Raw genomic sequence first — 6,710 nt, 5'->3', positions numbered from 1 at the left:
AATAAACATTGTCTTACTCATTTTTACCCACAAAGTACTTAGTTGTAGACACAAATTCTCATTTGTGTACCCAAAATACTAATTTCTTCACACAAAATAATAATTTGTGTCCAAAAAAATGCAAATTTGTAACCACAAAATAACTAAATTGTAGCAACAAAGTATGAATTTGTGTACATAATAGGCCTAATTTTTAAACTACAAAACAATTTTTTTGCACAAAATACTAATTTGTGTACACATAAAACTAATTTGTCAACACAACATCCTAATTTGTTCACACAAAATGCTCATTTGTTTACATGAAATGCTTACTTAAAAAAAAATTAACCACAAAATGGTCATTTGTAGCGAGAAATTACTAGTTTGTTTACATATAAAATCCCAGTTTTTTCATACAAAAATTCTTAGACACAAAATACTCATATGTACACTAAGTAACAATTCCAGCACACAAAATAAAATACTGACTTTTAAACCCTTAATACAAATTTCTTTACACAAAAATGATCATTTGTGTACATAAAATGCAAATTTGCAGCCACAAAAATACTAATGTGTTGCCCTAAAAATACCAATTTGACTTCACAAAAATGAGCATTTATGCACTCAAAGTACTAGTTTAAGTTCACAGAAAGCCAAATTTTTTTCCCAACAAAATCCTAATTTTTTCTCACAAAAGAAAGTTTTATGTGCAGAGTGCATTAACGTGGAAATCGTGTCATTTAACTAGAATTTATTTCAGTGATTGGAGTGCGCGATGACGGAGGAAACTACATAAAAATGTAAACTTAGAAGAAGTGATTGGAAATACCTTCACACAAGCAAAGAGACCAAGTTACAGCGGATATGTCTCATATCTTGCAGTATTAGAGAATGCAATCCGCACCATTTATTTTTAATTTGTATTTTTGGGCCTTCGTTGCCTGTGTCATAGTATTGTTAAGTTAAATACATTCGATTGTAAATGGATCACTTGCATGTTTTAAGTTGACACACTTCTGAGAACGTCCACTAGGTGGCAACGTGAGACAGCAGATGCTTTAAGTTGTGATCTTTCTGACTCTCTTTGACTTTTCCTTCTGCCGTGATGTAAAGCCATTGGAGCACGTTCACTGCTGAATAAAACTACGTCAAGTTCCACTTATGCATCCTCCACAGACATTCACAATAATAATTTAAATATATATTTTTAAAAGCCAACATTAATACAAATTAGAATTCGCGACTGTGATTGGTGCAATATCTGATCGCATCTCCTGAATTAGCTATCATAACGTTAGTGCTACTTTTACTGAGAGGTAAACTATTATACCAGATGACATCTTCATAAAACATCACCGTTATGTGGGTCTATGTTATATTCAAATATAGCATCATATGTTACACAACGTGGCTTCAACTGAAGAACAGCACTGCCCTGCAGCACAAGCTTTTGCATAACCCCGTGTAAACCATATTTATCATATCAACTTTACAGATGTAAGCAACAAAAAAAAAGTATCTTACCTTGAGTTTAAACATATGCTGTGGGCGAACGGTGCACAGATTTGTGAGGGAAAATATCTCCGACAAGCGTTAAAGACCAGGACCACTGCTGCTGAATTTAGTCAGAAATGAGCGGGACATTCAAAACGGTACAACCGTCCAATCAGAGAGAGCTTCTAGCATTTGAACTTACTGAACGACCCTGTGGACGTTAAAAAGAGAAAAAGAACAAAAAGAGAAGGTTTCTTCTCCTTAGGTAAAATGGAATTTGGATTACCTCATGAAATTCAGAGATTTAGATAGACACTAAACTTGTATCATAAATAAAAATATTAAACATTTCTGTACAAGACTAATCCAATTTGAAACAATGTGTTTCAGTGGTAGTGTCATACATTGTGTAAGCTAACATAAGCTAAAAGAAAAAAACAGATTGTTCATTCTGTTTAATCTTAATGGAGTTGTAAAAGCATTAGTACAATTAAACTGAATATATTTTGATGTACCAATTTCAAATGTAAACATAACTTATTGCACAAAATATCACATTTAGATTTTCACAAAAAAATGCAGTTATTGCCACAAAAGTCTACTTTTGGATCTAAAAGTTCAGTCATTGTACATCAAAATGAGATGAACATCATCATCAGATCCTCACCCAGCTCACTCTCTGTTTAGACACAAACACCAAACAATACTAGACAGTGATGTAGTGCAGAGGACAGCATCAGGGCACACTGGTTCATTTGTATGAGGGAGAGATCCTATCCCAGGACGGACAGGAGATACCAGAACTGTTAAAGAAAGATTAGCTTCTACAACTACGTATCTAGAAGAGTTCATTCAGATAAAGCTGAGGGACGAGTGATGATGAAGACCATAGTCAAGATGAAGCAGAAGTTCAGTCCACGACCAGGAGCAGGAGGACAGACGACCCAGCAGGAATCACTCTCACTCAGAGATGCAGGACGGGGCGTGCCTCAAGATTTAACTCCGCCCACATTGAGCCACGCCCACTTTATGTGATTCTTCTTTGTCACCACAAATGTCGTCATCTTTTTCTTCACATTTTACAAGTTTCTACCAGCAATATTGTCTTCTACTGGAATCTGGTGATGACATGTACATATTTTATACTTTGGGAGAAAATAGTTATTTTGATTTCAGGTAGAAAATTACTATTTTCACGTATCACTATTCTCACAGGTGTCCAGTAGACGCCTGTCTGATAAACACAGAACCAGCGGACACATTTTGGAATAACACCAGGGCAGAGGTCTGCAACCTGCAGCTCCAGAGCCACATGTGGCTCTTTTATCTCTCCATGGTGGCTCTCTGGATGAAGAAAAATAAAATATGGTAATTTTCAAACAAATTATAGTTCTATTTTAGCTACATGCTAACGTTTTTTGCTAGTTTGTTGTCTACTGGGGGTTTTAGGCTAATTTAGAGTTTAGCTTCTATTTTAGCAACAGGCTAACACTTTTCACTAATTAGTTTACTCAATCAAAATCCTTTATTACTCCCACAATGGGGAAATTCTCTCAGTGGTGGGCAGCAGCCGCTGGACGGCGCTCTATCGAGTAATATAATAATATCGAGGAATTTTAGGCTAATTTGGAGTTTAGCCAATATTTTAGCCAATTCCTGATGTTTTCAGCTAATTTGTTATCTACTGAAGTTTTTTTTTGATAATTTAGAATCTAGCTTCTATTTTAGCAACAAGCTAACATTTTTGATCAATTTAGTTTACTGAGGAATTTTAGGCTAATTTGGAGTGCAGATAGTAATTAAGCAACAAGCTAGCCTTTTTTAGGCTAATTTGGAATCTAATTAGGTTTTTATGCTTATTTGGAGTTTAGCTAATATTATAGCAATATATGCTAACATTTCTGGCTAATCTGTTATCTACTTATCTATGTTTAGGCTAATTTAGAGATGAACTTTTCTTTTAGCAACATGCTAACATTTTTGGCTGATTTAATTTACTAAGGAATTTTATGCTAATTTGGAGTTCAACTATTAATTAGGTAACAAGCACAATTTTTCACTAATTTAGCCTCTACTAAAGGTAAAGTTAAAGATACGGCTCCTTCTAGGTTTTGATTCATAGAAAATGAGCCCAAATGGCTCTTTTACTGTTAAAGGTTGCCGACCCCTGCACCAGGGCTACTAATACTAGATATATGGTATTATATTGTACTTGAAGGGTCAGGTCAGCCAAGGTCATCTGAATCAAAGCATGCTGGGAAAAACAATGTATGTATGTGTACACAACAACTCTACCTTCAATAGTACCTGATGAGATGGATTCAGAAGGCATGTTTTTCACCGGAGCATCTTCTAAATCCTGAAATGTGCCGAGGGATTAACAATAGTCTTGAAACAAGAGCTTAAATACATGCTTCAACAATTCCATACATATAGACAGAAATACAACAGAAGGACGTGGCTATTAGAAACTCTAAAACAGAATCTATCTACTCCAGGGGTCTCCAGCCCTGTTCCTCTTGAGTTTTTTGATAGGATTGGAACATATCACCGGATGAATGGGAAGATAGATGGAAAATAGGAGAATCCCCATTACAAGAATTTATTGGAGATAATGGTCTCATTGATATCTGGAGAGTTCAAAACCCAGGAAAGAGAGAATTCACATGGTCCAAACCAAACCATCCAGCTAAATCCAGAATCGACTGTTGGCTTATTCCTGAATCTCTAGATAGATTCACCTCTAAAACCTCCATGTCTAAAGCTCCACTGACTGATCACAGTATCATTGAAACAACATTAGCTTCAAATAGTAAAACAACAGAAATAAAGGTTACAGGAAATTCAACACTAATTTACTCAATAACGAAGAATATTGATCTTCAATGAAAAAGATCAAACATGATAAAAACATTGAGAGTTTCTGCAATAACTGGGAATATATTACATTTAGAATTAGATAATTTTCTATCAAAACTAGTAAAAATAAAGCAAATAAAAACAAAAAGAGGAAAAAAATCGTTTTATGAAATGAGTCAAAGCTGCAATCAATCTGACATGACACCTGATGATAAAGACAAACCTTTGGTCAACTCCTGGTTCCAGAGAGATAGAAGTGTGTTTGGAAGAGTTCTCTTCTCTAAGACAGAAAGCTCATCCAGACTCATTTACCGGCTCTTTCACTGGACACTTCTGATAAAATCTCTAAACTCTATTAGAAAAGCTGACCTCATCAAAAGAATTGTTAGACACTACAGACTTTTCAGTAATGAATGGGGTTCTTAAACTAAGATGGTTCAATGCATTGATTTCAAACAAACTCTCTCTGGTTTACTGTGTCCAGGGCTGTCTTTCAACACATTGGAGGAGTTGATTTTATTTGACGTTATGATGTTGATAAACCGTGTGAGTTTTTGTCATTTTGAATCCCAAGATTGAAGGAAGAACAAGTCTGACTGGCGTTTCAACAGCAGTTGCTGGACAGGCTTCAGATAGTGGCACAGAAGAAGACGATAGTGCAGAGTCACTACACTGATGTCACTGACAGATATGTCATGATTGTTTGGGAATTACTTGAATAAGAACAGGGGCGGAGCTACAGGCTGGCAAGGGGGGCAGCTGCCACCCCAGCAAAAGGCTCTACCCCCCCACTTGTCACTCCAATTTTTGGGGATTGACACTGAAGATTTTCACAATAAAAGAGCCAGACTCAAATGTGGAGATGCAACATTCATCTGTGCTCACACAAAAAACAACAACTGCTTTACTGGATTTTACAGATGGACTGAAGCACTTTCTGCACTGAAAGGACAATTCCAGTGAAATGAGTGTTTCTAATGGGTTTTTGAGTTCATGGCAGTAGTTTATTAGTTCTGTCAGTAATTAGAGTGAAAATACTGGAAGTAACTGTGTCAAATGATTTACTATCTCGACTTTATTGAATACACCAACATTTTTTTGTCATAATTAGAAATAGATTCAGGTCTTCAGGGGTTAGTAAATCATCAATAGACGCTTCTTTAAACATTAGAAATAGCAGCTCAGGTTAAAGAACTGCTGTTGTCTTAATAACAATAACAGTTTGAATACATGTTTGGGATCCTCTCAATTGTAACGGCCTTCCACTCTGCTGTTCTCATTTGCCACCCCGTCAAAGTCTTCTGCCCCCCTCCTGCCACCCCATAGAAAATGTTCTAGCCCCACCACTGTTTGTAATCCTGGTGAAGGATTTAGAAATACCAAATATCTCATCTTTGTGAATCTGATCTGGTTTCTTCTGTCAGTATCTGATCTGTTCTGGAGAAAGTTCTTCTCAGGTTTCTGCTCAGGTTGGTTCTGGAGTCGGTTCTGTTTGAAATTCTTGTCTTACAGATTCTAAATTCTCTCTTCTTATTATCAATAACAATAAAATCCTTCAAATCACATCAAACTTTATTTGTATAGCACTTTAAAAAAATTATTTCACTCAAAGTGCTTTACATAAAACATAATAAAATTTTAAAAACAAAAGACAATGCCCACAAGCCCCACCCCCACCCCTCCACACACACACACAAACACAAACACACATCGACATATTGCCACAAAATGAAAAAATAAATAAATAAATAAATAAATAAATACTAAAAAGATAGAAAACAGAAATCTAGAAATCTGACTTTGTACTGCAGTGAGGAAACAATATTTTTGGGGACCTGTCCACACAGTGACCCCCAATCAAGTTCACAGAGTACGCTACTACAGGACCCCCCAGATCCCAGCAAAGAGCCAGATCCCACTGCAGCGACTCTGTTCACTGAGAAAGGTCAACCACTGATGTGGAGGATCCCTCAGAGGAAGACACTGGAGTTAAAAATGTAAAAGGAGTAAAATAGATTAAAATGAATACAGAAATAAAACAAAAAAACCCAGATATAAATAACAAGACAAGAAATATATATATATATATATATATATATATATATATATATATATATATATATATATATATATATATATATATATATATATATATATATAGCATTTGTATAGCTTTTATATTGCTTTCCTTTTGTGAGGTAAATTAGTCCATAATGACAAATTAGTCAACCCCCCGCCCCATAATGTTTTTCCTAACTTCAGTCATTTGTTTATAAATTAGTTTTTCTCCTACTAATAACAGAAGGTGTATTCTTCTGTCTCACCACAAGAGGGAGTTTCTGCTTTTAGAGCAGCTCAGAAGAGCGAACCTG

Source organism: Oryzias melastigma, unplaced genomic scaffold, assembly GCF_002922805.2.
Source record: "Oryzias melastigma strain HK-1 unplaced genomic scaffold, ASM292280v2 sc00588, whole genome shotgun sequence".
NCBI classification, from domain to species: Eukaryota; Metazoa; Chordata; class Actinopteri; order Beloniformes; family Adrianichthyidae; genus Oryzias; species Oryzias melastigma.
This window is presented reverse-complemented; position numbering follows the sequence as displayed.